Below are 17126 nucleotides of genomic sequence, written 5' to 3'. Positions count from 1 at the left end.
CCTATACTCAACAAGTCAACATGTTAGGTAAGGCAATCAAACACCAATATCAACAACACTAGCATGCGTACACATGGCATCACCCAATCACAACATACATAGCATAGACCCGCAAAAGCATATGCCAATCGCACTTACAATGTAGTATTTAATATGACATCACTCACGATACTAATTGTAAGCATGGCACAATGGTCGGGGGGACGGGCGTCCCCAATAGACCATAGAGGCACAATGGTCTATTGGGGACGGGCATCCCCAATAGACCATAGAGGGCCAATAATGTAACATCCCTCTTGCTCGGGCTAGCAACTGACTTGAGTTGTGTGTTTGATAGGAGTGAATCAAGTCAAGACGTGCGAAAAAACTGCTCGGGCATCCAACGAGCATCTTCTCTTGGATGTTTCTTGAAGGTCAAAAGATATCTGTTATAAACATTGCCACTTCTTGTAGTAGTCTGCTCATGGTCAATAATTGCATCAAGTACTAATTTCTCTTCATCTCATCAACTAGCTTTGGAGGTTCTTCATAAACAGGATGAGTAGGGATAAGTCCTTTAAAGGGTCTCAATAGACTAATATGGAAGGAGTTATGAACCCTCCAACGGGATGGAAGATCTAGTCTATAAGCCAGGTCATTGATTTTGTCTACATCTTGAAAGGACCGTAGAATCTACGTGCTAATTTGACAACAGGATTCTTTTCTACATTCTTAAGCCTTCTCTTTTCTATCCTCAAAAGTACATGGTCTCCTTTTTCAAAAGTCATGAGGTTCCTTTTCTTATTGGCCTGTTTTACATACTTTTCCTGAGACTTCCTAATAGCCTCTTTAACTTTGTCATGAATAGAGCTAAAGTCACTGGTAAATTCATCAGCAGCTTCTATACTGCAAGAAAGATGAGTCATTAGAGTGGGAAGGGTCTTTCCATACACTATCTCAAATGGTGCCTTTTAGTGACAGAGTGAGGAGTGTTTTGTAGGCAAACTGGAGAATATATAAATATTTATCCCATTGCCTAGGCTGCAATGAAACATAGGTTCTAAGAAGGTCTAGGATAGTGCTAATGGTCACTTCAGTCTGGCCATTGGATTCAAGATGAAAAGTAGTAGGGAAATCTAATTTTGTGCCTAAAATATCAAACAATGTTCTCCAAAAATCACTACAAAATTTAGAATCTCTATCTGACACAATGACTTTAGGCAAACCGTGATGCACAAATATATGTTTAAAAAAAAATGAGCAGTCAGTTTCTTTTTACATGCAATGAAATGAGCCTGTTTGCTAAATCATGTCATTCTGATTAGCAATAAGCGGAAAACCAGTGATAAAATCCATTGAAATTTGCTCCCATGGTTCATTGGGAATTGGAAGTGGCATACGTAATCCCTGAGTTTTTCCCTTATAGCTTTTAATCTTCTGGCAAGTAATGCATTCGGCCACAAACTTGGCTATATCTTTCTTCATAGATGGCCAATGAAAGTCTCGGGCAATGGTTTGTAAAAAGTAGAGGATACTTCTCTGTGCCGCCCTGCATATGGGGGTTGGTGCAACTCCTCCATAACAGACTATCTAAAGGTCTCGTGATGCATAATCTCCTCTGAAAAGAAGAGATACCCATCATGATAAGAGTAATCTGAGTGGGGAATCCACCCATTATCTCTCATTTTGGTCCAAGTGTCTGAAAAGTCTGGGTCTTGGTCATAAGAGTCTTTCATAGCATCGGAAGTCAAGATTTCTACAGCCATGATGTGATGAACACTAGGCCGTCGACTAAGGACATCAGCGACTACATTCTCTTTACCAGGCTGGTAGAGAATAGTAGGCTAGAAACTTTGAATAAAAGCAGCCCATTTGATGTGTCGGTCAGATATCAAAGGTTGGGTAAGCAGATGCCTGATACTCTACTGGTCTGTTTGATGAATTCTGATCCCATCAAATAGTGTTTCCAAATCTTTAGGGCATGGAGTACAGCAATCAATTCTTTGTCATAAGTGTTGTACTTGCACTTGGGAGGTCTGAGTTTCCTACTCTCAAATGCTATGGGGTGACTATCTTGCATTAATACTACCCCTATGCTTGCCTGTACCACTAGCATTAGTTACAACAATAAAGAAAGATCTAGCAAAGTGTGGTAATTGCGGAACTGGTGCTCGAGTGCTTCTTTTAAAGCATTAAAAGATTTTTCCTATTTATCAGTCCACACATACTTGTTTGATTTCTTTAAAAGAAAAGTAAGATAATGATAAATGTAAGCAAAATTCTTCACAAAACATCTATAGTAACACACAAACCAAGAAATGATCAGAGTTCATGAATATCTTTGGGTCTCGGCCAAGTCACTATAGTCTCTATCTTTTTGGGGTCCACACGAATACCATCAGCAAAAACAATGTGACCAAGGTATTCAATCTCTGTCTGAAAGAAAGAGCTCTTCTCAGGATTGAGATACAACTCATTCTCTTTTAAGAGATTAAACACTATCTCCAGATGTTTCTCATGCTCAGCAACACTATCATTGAATACAAGAATATCATCAAAGAAAACTACCACAAAGTTTTGATATTTGAGGAAGATGCGGTTCATCATGCGGCTAAAAGTAGCTGGAGCATTAGTGGTTTTAAAGGGCATCACTAAAAACTCATAATGACCCGTTTGTGTCCTAAAAGCAGTCTTGTATATATCTTCCTCTACCATCCTCACTTGGTGGTATCCGAATTTCAAGTCTATTTTACTAAATACCTTTGCTTCTCGCAATCTATCAAGAAGATTGTCCACTCGAGGAATAGGATATCTATTTTTAACTGTGATTTTATTCAGAGCTCTATAGTCAATGCATAGATGGTAGTTCCATTCTTCTTTTTTACTAGAAGAACTAGAGCTCCATAGGGTGAACTACTAGACGTGATCAACCGGTTTCCTCTCTAAAAGGTCTTCTATCTGTCTCTGGATTTCTTTCTGCTCAATCTGGCTCACTCTATAAGGTGCCTTGCAGGGAGGTATACTACCAGGGAGGTATACTACCAGGGATAAAGTCAGTCTTATGATCCTTGGGTCTGGAGCTAGGCAAGCCAGGGGGTAGGTCATCAAGAAAACAATCGAAAAATTGAGAAAGGAAGGAATCATGCGAGGTGTCCTCGGGAGGTGGTTCATGTGAGCAGTAATCTCATTCACAAAGACGAGAAACATCTTCTCCCTCTTCTTCAGTGCTCTCTTAGCCTGGGTGTGGCTAAAGAAAGGTGCAGACCTTCCATCATTCCCCTAAGACACAGATGTTGATCATTGAACATGAAATACAAGGAATGCGTGTCATAATTAATATATGGATTGTACTGGTGTTGCCATGGCGTGCCAAGTATTACATCTACGCCTTGCAGTGGTGCAACGCAAAAAGTTTTTCTTAATTGCCTTCTGGAACTCTTTCCAAGTACGAGGCTTATGATGGCATGTCTTGGTAGCGTTCCACCACAACGTAGCTCCTTCAATAAGTTGATTAGCAGCACATTTGACTTTACCTATTTCAGAGAAGTCTTTCCTGAAAAAGTAGTCATCTTGTTGACTGAGCTAAGAGAGAACTAGCTTGGCGTCCTTCTTCCCATCATAATTTTGGAAGGAAAAGGCCTTCCGACTAATCTTCTTCCCCTTTCTAGAATCCTAGGCTCTAAGGGTAGCCTCCATCGTACGCCGGATTCATCACCCGAATCAGACACTGCCCCTCTACTCCTTTTTCTCAACTTCCTCTCCAGCTTCTCCCTCTTTTCCCTCTCCTCTACAATCTGAGCTTGAAGAGCTAGCAACTTCTCCTTTTTCTTAACTTCCTCTCCAACTTTTCCCTCTTTTCCCTCTCCTCTACAATCTGAGCTACAAGAGCTAGCAACTTCTCCCTCTTTTCCCTCTCCTCTACAATCTGAGCTTGAAGAGCTAACAACTTCTCCTCCACAGTTGGGGGTTGCGAATTCATAGTAACAGAGGTAATGAAGTCGAGAGATAGAGAGATTGATTAATTAAAGATAGAAATAATTTAGCAAAGATGATAAATGATGATAATACTTATCGTTGAACCCAAAATTTGTAAAGAGTCGAGTCGATTCGAGATTTAAGCGCACTGATGATACTCATATTCTCCCGGACAATACTGTCGAGAGATATCAGAAACCACACACACTTGCTTGGCCGTGGAGAATTTGTTGAAGCCTTTGATTTGTCCAAAATTGCAAAATGAATTTTCGGGAGCTTTGACAATTAAAATTTTTCCTTCAAGGCGTTGCAGAGAGCCTTGGTAAGAAAATTTTAATTTCAGCAAATCTGAAATTTTCTACAGGTCTTCAGAAATTAGCCCGAGGCCTCCATGTGCATGTGGTCCCTTGGTTTGGCTTGGAAAACTTTGAAAGGTTTGAAATTGAAAAGATTTGAAAGATTGAAAGGACCTTATATGGTTAAGCCTTAAACATGATTAAACTTTTTAAGCCCAACTTCGTCACAAATCGGCGCAAGGCGCAGCGTGGGGAGAGAGGAAAAGTAGCCAGTCGTCAATTATACAAATCTTTGATGCTCAAGCTCTTCCAAAACTGAGAAGAGGAGGTGAGGTTTTGCCTGATGCTGATCAAATCCGTACGGTTGGATTGGAGTGAGATGAACTGCTATAGAAAACCGCCTTCTTCACGTAGGCATGGTTTTTAGGCTTCCTGTGATGAGTGGTTTTTGCATGTATTCATTGCTTTGCCAAACCATACAAGCTTTAATCCTTTGATTCCTCTTTCCACCTTATACAAAGCTTTTGCCCTTCATGTAATGCTTTTGCCCAATTTCTCCATTAAGTCTTGAGATTTATGCCTTCTCTTTGAGTGTGGTTGGCTCTCATACCACTGTCAGGATCTTTGCCACACAAGAGAATCAAAGTACCACACAAGTGCTCGCATAAATCAAATAGTAATCAAATCTATACAAATAAAAGATTCAAACTTATTAAGCATGGATATGAAAATAAATATGAGATAAAACCATAGACTTGAAAACAGAATTTGGATGACATCACCATCAACAAAGGATTGGGTTAAATCTCCCCCTCATGCGTGCTGGCTCCTTTCACGACATGAGTATTTTTAATTGTGTATTACCAAACTAGCGCTTGAGCCAACGTGAAGCTTTTGCCAAAAATAGGGCTCTTTACTTTTACAACAATGAACAATCCTTCTCGAGGATGTTCACACACATCTAGTATGTACCAAAAACAATAGTGAAGCTCTAGCTCACATGCAATACACCTGTGTACATCGGTGTACATAAATATTCGAGTATAAATAAATGGCACGTAGCCAACCAAAAATAATGAAGTATAACTCATAAATGTCGAGGCGATGTAAATGCTCATGCACATGACAAAATCTGACACCTTGTTCGGTGACCCTCATGCATGCAACACCTCGTTCAGTGACCCTTACACACCATGCCTGTGCGACACCTCATTTGGTGACCCTCGCACAAGTACGACTCCTCATTCGGCATCCTCGTACTCATCACCTATACTCAACAAGTCAACATGTTAGGTGAGGCAATCAAACACCAATATCAACAACACTAGCATGCGTACACATGGCATCAACCAATCATAGCATACATAGCATAGACTCGCAAAGCATATGCCAATCGCACTTACAATGTAGTATTTAATATGACATCACTCACGATACTAATTGTAAGCATGGCAAAATGGTCGGACGGGTGTCCCCACTAGACCATAGAGGGCCAATAATATAACATACACACACACACAGCCATATATGTGTGTGTGTGTGTGTGTGTGTGTGTACCCACTAGACCATAGAGGGCCAATAATATAACATACACACACACACAGCCATATGTGTGTGTGTGTGTGTGTGTGTATATATATATATATATATATATATATATATATATAGAGAGAGAGAGAGAGAGAGAGAGAGAGAGAGTTATATTTGATATCAGGGATATATTGCTTAGGATGGATGTGGCAAGGAGATCATTTTCGTTCGTTTATGGTGATGGACAAGATATTGAAGGTAAATGTTTTAGACGTTTGCTATAATTTAGGTATTATTATTTTCCAAGATCTATTTAATATTCATGGCTAAATTATAGACCCTCCATTTTGGGAAGGCCAAGCAACAGCTTCTCTAATTATTAGACTATTAGAGAGCACTTGTGTTTTATGGTATATATACAAACTTCCTTTTTATGTAGCTTTTGTGTTTTGTTTGATTAATTTATATTTTTATTGAAACATTCTTTTTGCAACAGGAAATATCTTCACTTTTTAGAACCCATATTATTGTTAGGTTTGTATGGTCGAGACAGTTACGACGAGAGCTTTGGGCAGTTCGGACGAGAGCTTTGGACAGTTACGACGAGAGCTTTGGACAGTTACGATGACGAGACAGTTACGACGAGAGCTTTGGGCTCCTAGGAATTTACAATCTTGATTGTGGAAGGTTACAGATCAACTTCATGTACGTGTAATGTTTATGGATTATGAAAAGCCTGATAAGTTAGATTTTCGGTGCATAGGCATTGGACAATACATAATTTTTCGATTTGCTGTTTACAAGCCTGTTCAAACGCTGTTCGTCTCAAATATTGATCTACTAAATGAGTTTTGTAAGCTTTTATCCTTATCCAACTTTTTTCAACAAGAGTTGTATTTTCAATGCGAATATTTTTTAAGGCATACATTTTGCCAGATGGAGGCGCGGGGTATAGGCTACCAAGGAGAGATAATCCAATTGTCCGAAGATTGTTTTGAGGCCGTGTTTAGGTGTGTTAATATAGTCATCATTTTATGGGTTTGTAATGCTAGATGTTTATTTATATACCAAGTTTGGTGCTTTAGAAGCTTCTACATGGATATATATGGCAATCATGATGTGTTTATATATAAGGTTGGCAAGTTGAGAGCGATGTATACATATATGTATGAGTGTGACCAGTATCTATGGATATTATGGGTGCGTGCGGATACACAGATATATTTACATGTGTGTATGTGACATGCACATATACATTCATAAGCGCGCGCACACTTACACATATCTTCCAATTGTGGCATGTATGGTTTCAATGGATTTCACGTACACGTACACATACGTACATCTTTATGCGTGTTTGAGTTACAATCTTTATGCGTGTTTGTGTGTAACTCGATGTACCTACACGAAAAATGTTTCTTGAAAATGCAAAATGCTTCTTGCCCGTCGGAGACGAGTCATGCCACTAGTAGTGATAAAACGGGCTAAGTAGATGTTAGTGTTGTCCTTATTTTGATTGGTTGAAAAATATGTTTGTTTTTCAAGCAATGTAGCGATTTACCAAGTACACAACTCTTAAAACGAATCTTGAAACTTTGAATGAGAAGACGACTTTGGTGGCGTGAAGACCTAGCTGCAGGCCTTAAAATTGAAGCCCATCTGGGCGTCCTTGGCCATCTTAGGCTTCACAGGAAGCTTCCAAGAAATAGCTCAAGCGTCATTTTGAAGCCCAAGAATTTCTACAAAGCGTCAAACGAAGCCTAAACCATGAGTCCTAGGCGTCCCAAGTGTGTGTGTATATATATAGAGTCCTAGGCGTCCCAAGTGTGTGTGTGTGTGTGTGTGTGTGTGTGTGTATATATATATATATATATATATATATATATATATATATAAAAGTGGTGGTGGTCGTGAGATTTTTCAATTTCTTCTTAAGTTTTTTTAATGAATTTCCATGTATCATGAATTTGTTGTTTTTATCTCGTTGTTTTAATATTTTAACAAATTTGAGTGAAGCCTGGAATACTTTGGGAAGCTTCATAGGAAGCCTAGAATAAGTACGCAGGGAGTCACAGTCCTTGTGCTGTGGGGAGTCAATTTTAAGGCCTGCCTAGCTGCTCTGTTTCACATTTGCGAACGGTCTGGGCCCGGGTCTGGACGCTGGACCAGTTTACATTGGACGGGCGCAGGGGCCTAGGGTCAAACTCAAAGGGTCAATTTTAGCCAGCCTAGCCTAGCCTATTCGGTATTGAAGATGAGAGGGTGACGTTTGTGTGTATCCATTGGCGCGACCAGACCACATTTAATGAAAGTCAGGACGCACTGACAGAGAGGAGCCAGGACGCTTGACGCGTGAGTCGTGACCACTTGGCACTGACGGGCTTTTTCTTCGCATCAGCTATTTTAAAACAAATTCGACCAATAAATTTCAATCCTTTTTATTTCTTATATTGCCAAAGCGACCGGCGCCGCCGTCTGTAACCGCCAAATTTCAAATTACCGCCTCGTCAGCGTAGAACCAAAAGTGGTTAATTTCCGCCGCTTTAATGAAAAAGGAAAATCACGTGGGGACCGTGGCAGAAAATGTACAGTACCGACTACCGCTTGATAAATTTTAATTGGAAAAATACCAACAAAGTTCAAACTTTATTCACCATTCGGACACCGGTGCTCCTAGTTCAACGATATCTTTTTCACCGGAGAAATTGGCAATTTTGAACAAGCATTTTTTTAAAAAGGCAAACTATATATTATATTAAGAAAACAAAAAGGCAAACTATATATTATATCAAGAAAACAAAAACCAAAATCATCAAACTCTTTCAGGGCAAGTAGGCTTTGGATATATTCTGCCAGTTTCGACTCATATCTCATCAGATTGATCTTTTCATTGTTGAGACTCCGTTGTCCTTCTCAAGGCGGCTTGATGCTTGTAATCTAGTTCTGGAAATCATCTTTAGCTCTCGATAATTTAAACATGTCATATGTATCGTGCATGGTGTACTGAGCCTTGCACATCTTGAGCTTTAATTGTCATTTTTATCTGCATAGACAAATCCCTGCTCTTAGATATTATTGCATGTTAATTTTTGATTTGTTAAATAGCCACTCATTTCTACACAACCATATTGTCCACTCATTTTTGCACCACCAAGCAGTAGCTCTCTTTCCAAGTGAGGTCCTATCTCGGACTAGACGTAAACACTCATGGAAGAGTCAACACCTCCTTGTTCCACTGACAAAGGTAATAAACATATGAGCTAGCGATTCCACCTCCTTATTGCATGTGGGGCATAATCCACTACCAATGCCAATTCGAAAGCTCTTTCATTAATCCACAAGGCTTTGCGCATCATTAACTATAGGAGGCAAGAGTTCTTAGGCAAGATAATAGAAGACCAAATTTGGGAGGCAAGAGTTCTTAGGCAAGATAATAGAAGACCAAATTTGGGAGAACTTGCGCATCATTAACTATAGGAGGCAAGAGTTCTTAGGCAAGATAATAGAAGACCAAATTTGGGAGAACTTGAAGCTCCACTTCTTTCGATCCCATAGAATGTGCCATCTCTCATTTAGCTTACAATGAAGGGTAGGGACCTAATAGGGTAGCTGAGGGTGGGGAGCATGTTACATTAGTTTTCCATAAAAAGGTTTGGATAAGGTGTTAACCACACTGGTCAATATGGTTACGCTTCTTGTAACTCATCACCGCGCTAAGAGCTTCATATAAAAGATATATGGGATGACCGAGCGTACAACTTGTGTAATGCCTGTCGTCGTAGGAATGAGCCTAGGTGTACATAGAACTAGGAAATTAGTTTTGGGCCCCCAATTGTAAATGGGTAGCCGACCATTGTAAGAAGTGAGCTCATGTATATAAGTGATTTATGAAATATGAAAAGGTACAATCCCATTATCACAATTGAGTTTTGCCTTCTCTCTCTCTCTGTGTGAATGCATGCTTGCTTGATTGTGACGTGTGCATGTAGGTGATGATTCTTGTCTTGCCTTCTCTTCCCCCTCTTCTTGTCTTTTTCTTGAGATCACTCTTGCACACACAAAGGCATTGAGTTAAGATAGAGCTCTCCATAGCTCCCTTCCTCTTTTCTCTCTACCTAGCTTGTGGAAGCTCCATTTGAGTGACACAAGTGGAGGTGGAGTGAGCCCCTAGCAGCCTCACATCAGGGAGTTAACCCTCACTAGGGTTAGCTAATTGCTAGTCTTTGAACCAATGCATGGGTTCCTTTCTCTTCCTCTCTCCCTCTCTTGTGCAAGGTAGGATGTTCATTTGGTTAACATCTTTGGCGCCGCTGTGCCGGGGATGGGCATTTAGTTTAGGGTCATCCACACTCTATCACTTTGCTAGAGTCATTGCATAGCCCAATTGGAATACAAATCTACCGGTAGTTGTATGTTTGGTATATTTTTTTGTTTGTTTGTTTGATCGTGTCTTCTTCAACAATGGAGTTCAATGGAGCACGAGGAGCTTGGGAGTCTTTATCAGAAGCGGGAGACACAAATAAGTACCTAATTTTGCTCTTAAAGCTTATGAGTTTTCGTTTCCTTCAACATTTGTTCAAACTTACATAAGTAGCTTAATCCCTTAATTAGTCTTAGGTAAATAGGTTCTGTTAAAAAGCATTCTAGCTATCATTAGTAATCCCTTCATTAGTCTTAGGTAAATGGGTCAATGCACGATTTGGTGTAGCCATTCGCGAAACTATTTTTGGGGCACTTTTGGGGCCGCAACGTGATGCGCGGGGGGGAGAGATTTGGATTTAGAGCGGGCTGGCGCTCTCGCCGGTTTTTCTTCCGACATACTAGCATATTAATGACTCTACTTTGAACACTGCAAACCTCGACACACGTCACCACGTGCATTTACTTCATGCGCATTTTACGGTCCTTGTCACCAGTCGATGTCATCACGCAAATGCAATCTGCTAAAACTCCCTGTTCTCAACACCACAGAGCTCGACACGTGTCACTATGCAGCCCATGTGCCTCACTGGTCTCGCTCTTTGTTTTGCTGGAAAAGACAACCCCTCGCTGGTCTCACTCTTTGCTGGAAAAGACCACCGTAGTGGTCTTTCCCATCATGCAGAGCTGGACACGTGTCACTACATGGCTCTCTCCACCAGTGCACTGGTTAACTCTCTCCATTGCTGCGTTGGTTTTTGCATGCAATCTAATGAAAATGACCATCATGCTGGTGTTTGCAGGTAATACCATCGCGCTGGGTCTATTTTAAAGAATAATCCGTGCTGCTATTCTAATCGCGCTAGTGATATTTTCAAGTACTGTTTCTACCACCGTGTGGTTCCGCATATCTCCATCTCTCCCGTGTGTTTCAACTTTTCCCTTATTAAGGGCCAGGATCACAACTTTCAACTTTCCCTTATTAAGCTAATTTAGGACCGCAACCAACGCGGTGGTAGTACTAGGATGTGGTTGGTCTCTCTTTTTAGGGATCTTAACCAGCACGGTGGTAGTACGGGATAAGTGGTCACCAATGCAGTGGTTTAACCAGCACGGTGGTAATATTGGATAAGTTATCACCAGCGCGGTAGTTGGTATCGGTAGACAAATCACACGATATTTAATTTAGGACGGCGGTAGTCACCAGCGCGCTGATAGTTAATTTAATTAAGCTAATTTAGGACCACAACCAGTGCAGTGGTAGTACTAGGAAGTGGTTGGTCTCTCTTTCTAGGGATCTTAACCAATACGGTGGTAGTACTGGATAAGTGGTCACCAGTGCGGTGGTTTAACCATCACGGTGGTAGTATTGGATAAGTTATCACCAGTGCGGTGGTTGGTATCGAATGGTAGACAAATTACACGATATTTAATTTAGGACAGTGGTAGTCACCAGCACGTGGTGATATTTAATTTAATTAAGCTAATTTAGGACCGCAACCAGCGCGGTGGTAGTATTAGGAAGTGGTTGGTCTCTCTTTTTAGGGATCTTAACCAGCACGATGGTAGTACAGGATAAGTGGTCACCAGTGCGGTGGTTTAACCAGCACGGTGGTAGTATTGGATAAGTTATCACCAGCGCGGTGGTTGGTATCAGCAGACAAATCACACGATATGACGGTGGTACCAACGCGGTGGTTGGTAGTACATGATAAAACCAGCACGATGGTAGTATTGGATAAGTAATCACCAGCGCGGTTGTTGGTATCGCACTAATCACACGATGTTTCATTTATACAAGATGAATGCCATAAAAACATTTTCTATTTTTTAGGATAAGTAGAATACTTTTTCCTTAGTATCCAATACAACCCGTGATGTGCTCATGCGTTTCCAAATCCATTTTGAACACAGTATTGCTTTTCTTTTGTCCAGGCATTGCCTGCAAATCCAACTTAATAGCCCTTACATGATGAGAGTATACAAATGTAGGCTTAGGCTTACTCTTATGTAACAAAGTGTAATTGTGACCTCAAAATCTTGCCCCCAAGCAAGTGGAATGTGGCCTAAAATGCTTCAAAACACCAATAGGCCAAAGGGCACGCTATCAGATTTGATGATGTGCAATGTGAAATGCAATGACCCTTGACATGCTTATGAGTCATATAGCAAGGAACTGTAGGGGAAAAAGAAGCAATGAAAATTTGTAAATAGTGTTGGATTTATTAAAAGATCTTTGCACGTGCAAAAATTAAACATTTTCAATTTCTTCCATTCTAGGGTGAATCAAGATACCGATATCACCAACTATTAGTGTTTTAAGACCACCATGCACTAGTCCCACTAGTGTGGATTCCATTTCTTTAATCCGTTTAGGTTTTCAACAAACCAAAAAAAAGTTATGGAGTGTGCCGTTGAATGGGTATGTAAAATTTTAGCACAACATTGGAGGTCCCTTAAACCATACCAGATGTTCTCAATTGGATGTGTCCTATGGTTGAGGAGAAGCTCACGTAGTGTACTTTAGAATGATTACTTGGTTGCATGCATGTGCAGAACAAATTTTTGATGTTTTTGCATAAAGTGTTATAACATATGCTATTTAGAACATATCCTCATACGCCACATCAAACTTGTAACAATTTAATGATGATCAGATTATAAATTTTACTTCTGTGTTTTTTTGGTCTCATATTGAAGATTGGAATGTGTACTACTACTTGGATACCAAGTTTGTTAAATTCCATTGAGCAATGCATAAGTTATGGGTCAGGCAAGTTACCTATATACAAAAAAATGCCCTGAACCTCACCAAAAATGGCTACACCCAAGCATGCATTGACCCAAATAGGTTCTATTAAAAAGCATTCTAGGTAGTATCATTGGGTAGCTTGAGGTTAGCTCAAGCCATTCATAAAAAGAAAACACAAAAAATCATTAATAAAAAATACCTCAGAAATATCAGGAGGAGGTCTGACACATTTTTTGGCTCTACCTGTCTTCTCAAAAGCGTATGGCTGTTCTCTTCTCAGGGACATGCCCGTACCTTCCTTAGCCACGACCGTTCTTTCCTTCTAGGAAGATCTTTCCAAATATGCTCCATAAATATGAACGGTGTGCATTCAAGGAGAATAAATTACATTTACAAAGGTATAAAGAGAAATGAAGAGGGGTACACAAAGGGTATAGTTGTACATTCAAAAGAACATTAGGGGGTGGCTGTCAGAAGACACGTCGTCCCTAGTGCATTTAGGAGATCTACCTAAGTCAGCAAACAACAAGCATATGCCCGTTTCTTCACAAGTGTACACTCGTATCTTCCGCAAAGCGTACGCCCGTACCTTCTTCCCAACCATGTCCGTGTCCTTCCAAGTGAACATCCGTACCTTGACTCAGCCACACATGTGCCATCAGATAAGCGCACAACTGTACCTTCCACAAGCGTACGTCCGTACCTTGTCAAGAGAATGCCCATTCCTTAACCAACTTTGGCTCATTTGGGGAAATCGGGACTCATTTTGGGGCCCTGTAAGATAATCCATGTCACCCTATTTTTTGTGGCCCAAAAATTAGAAAAAGGAAGGATTTTCGACCCTTTTTGTGTATTTTTGTAGAGAGAGATAATCAACACGGTGGTCTAGACCTTCTTAAATGCTCAAGAACAAAGAGAATATATTGTTGTCCTATGGGTGCATAGTAAATATCGAAGGAATAAAGGCGCAATATGTATCTATGGGTAAACGAGCTCTCATTAACGCACTTTCTGAGCGTGTTTATTTCCTCTTTGGCAAAGGATTTCCCTTCTAGTGACTTTTTCCTCCCATTTTAGACATTCAAGTGCATTTATCCTAAACTCAGGATATTGCGAGCTCATCATTGTGACTTAATTGCATCACATTGATATGGGAGAGAAGAGGAAGCCATATCATATGCATATTGATCTTGAAAAAGAATATGCACCTTTGAAGAGAGAAGGAAGAGATGAGAGCTTCAGGCTCAAAGCATATAGACCTATGGTGTGATGGATCTATGTATCCAAATAATCCTCTAACCTCAAGTACACCCTCATTCTCAAATCCAACCTCATTGATTAGATATGTTGGCGATGGTCATCAAGGAATACTTGGCTATTGCAATGCACTGAGCCAATCGAATAGAGTTCTAAAAGACTTGAATTGTGTAGCACAGTTAGAGTATAGTAATTTGCAACAAATGTACACCTCTCTTTAAGAAAGAAGTTCACATCTCTTGTGTAAAATAGAGTCTCAATCTAAAATAATACAGGATCTTTAGAAGAAATTACAGGTTACACGTGTAAAAGCAACAAGCATTGGCATGAGAGAAAGAAAACGGAACCTGAGGAACATAGTGCAACTTAATCAAAGTGGTGGAGGAGTCAAGAAAAGAATACAAGCTGCAAGGTAATAAACTTCTACACTTCTATGGTACAACATTTAGTGCATGTAGCTTATAAATTTATAACAAGACGAATTTATTTCCGGTGTCTCCTACATCCAAATAAAGAAAACATGGAATTGGATTCAGCAGGCCCTAGACAATATTCCATGCTTTTATCTTCAAAGATGGTAGGCCAAATGCTAAGGAGAAGAAGTATAAGAAAGTACGACGAACATTCATAGAACAATTTACAAGGAAAAGCTAGGTGTCATCTCTTGATATACAAAAATATCTTGATGATGATGGCATAGGGAGAAAGGGGCATTCCAAGATTTTCAAGCTAATACACTCAAAATACAAAGAAAACGAAATTCGGGCTACACTTCTTCCGAAACCATATCATGTTAGGAGAGAACGTGTGGCGCTCAATGAGAGAATCAGAACTTGGCTTGGTCAGTCTTTTCACATCAAAGACACCTACCTTAATAATGACAAAGAAATAAGATATGATAAGACCAACAATATTTTCTTTGATTTGAAAATATTACAAAAGGCAATGGTCCAATTTTTTTGAATGACCTTGGTAGAGACTAGAGGAGTCCTTAAGTTTGTTATCAAACTTGATGAACGTGAAGTTATTAAGCAAAGGAAAATAGAGAGAATAACAATCACATTAATGAGCAGGGCATTAGATAACACAATACAAAAAAAGATCCCAGATATTTTAGTGTGCAATCAGAGAACAATATTTGGTGGCTTGGGTCATTTGAGGTATGAATTTATTCTTTTTATTTTTAGTTTTATGAACTCTTTCATTAAAGAAATCTCACTTTCAATTTTATCATGTAGGTTATGATGGAGGACCATGACACCCTCCATTGGGTGTTCCATAATACAGACATACCTAACATAATTAGGAGGAAAAATGAAGGAGAAACGCTTCATGTAGAAGATGTAGAAATGTTCACTTTGGAATGGCATATGGGGCAGGTATGGCTTGTATTAAGAGAATGACACAAAAAGCATTCCCAAACAATTCTTCTAAATAGGAAGCATTTAATAATAATTCTTCTAAACAAGAAGCATTTAATAATAATTCTTTTGCTTTTATATTTCAGGAGACTTGAAAACACTCAAGTACATGTACAATATTTCAAAGACTAGAAATGTAAAGTGCCCCTACCTATAGTGCATGGAACATGTAAGTACGGTGGATAAAAGAAATCGGTCATGGGTCCCTAATAGGCATGAGAAAGATCCAAACTTCTGACGTGTGCTAGACATTCCTCTTGCAAGAGTACTTATCTTCACATTGCACGCACTGTGTAGGATAATTGAGAAACTCGTATTCCTGTACATTGGATTTGCTTGGAAGCTCTTGCCTATATCACTACAACACGTCAGGGGCACAACAACATTTCAATAGTGCTTTTTTTTAATCGGGATGTCGAGGATTCTGTTCCCTGCCCACCAGCAGTGAAATTCTGTTGCTCAGCTCTCCTAGTAGCAAAATTTTACTGCTCTATAGCATTTATAGTAGCGAAATTTTGCTACTAAGCAGCGCCTTTAACAGTAAAATATGCTGTGATTTTGTTGTGATGAATAGCGAAATTACGCTGCTATTTTTGCTGCATGAAATTCTAGAGAGTTGCATGATGCTGAATTCTGAAAATACATGTCACATGCACACAGAAAATGATATATAGTTTTAAAAAAACATCCATCAAAACCCTTGGAGTCATGTATTGAGCAAAAAAAAGATAGTTGAAAACTTTTGAGAAGTGAAACAATGTCAAGATTATGAATCTATCCCATCTTGTAATAAATCCATGTGTTTCTTCATCAATGTCTATATCTAATGGAAGCTCAATAAAAATATGGGGTTCTATATCACTATCACTATCACTATCACTATCACTATCATGATCCAATGATGCATTGTCATGATTGATAGGTGACTCATCATCTTCTTCGGATTGATGTTCCTCATGCTCTTCATCGGCCCCATCCAAAATGTTTTCTTCATTGTCTTCTTCCAATTAGACAATTTGAGGTAGTACTTGCACCTCATCCAAAAGCCTCCACATCTTGATCTTGAAAGATATGTTTTGAACGAGGGAGAAATTGTATTACCACCACTTTGGATTAATTCGATCGGCGTGAAACACAACCTAATATCACAAAGCAAAGGGGTTACACTTTTATTATACTAAATCAAGATTTAATTTGGGATTGGTTAGGTTACTAACCTATCGACAGTGTTGAGGTAGTACGAAGGTATCTTTCTCATGATTCCAAAACTTGGTGGAATCAATTTGGAAGAACCCATTTGGATGTTTCTTCATGGTTGCTTGAGCACCTCTATATATCACATTGAACCATTTGACATCAAAGATGAATAGACTAAATGCTCTAAATCCAACCTCAAGAATATCCTAAATAGTTCCACAATACTCAAGATTGTCCTCTATGACATTGGTATCATGTCTACTGGCTTGACTTTCTTGCTCAAAAGTTTCCATCAGACCA

Source organism: Cibotium barometz, chromosome 9 (assembly GCF_041138505.1).
Source record: "Cibotium barometz isolate CiBa-2024 chromosome 9, ASM4113850v1, whole genome shotgun sequence".
Taxonomy (NCBI): domain Eukaryota; kingdom Viridiplantae; phylum Streptophyta; class Polypodiopsida; order Cyatheales; family Cibotiaceae; genus Cibotium; species Cibotium barometz.
Note: the sequence above shows the minus strand (reverse complement) of the source record.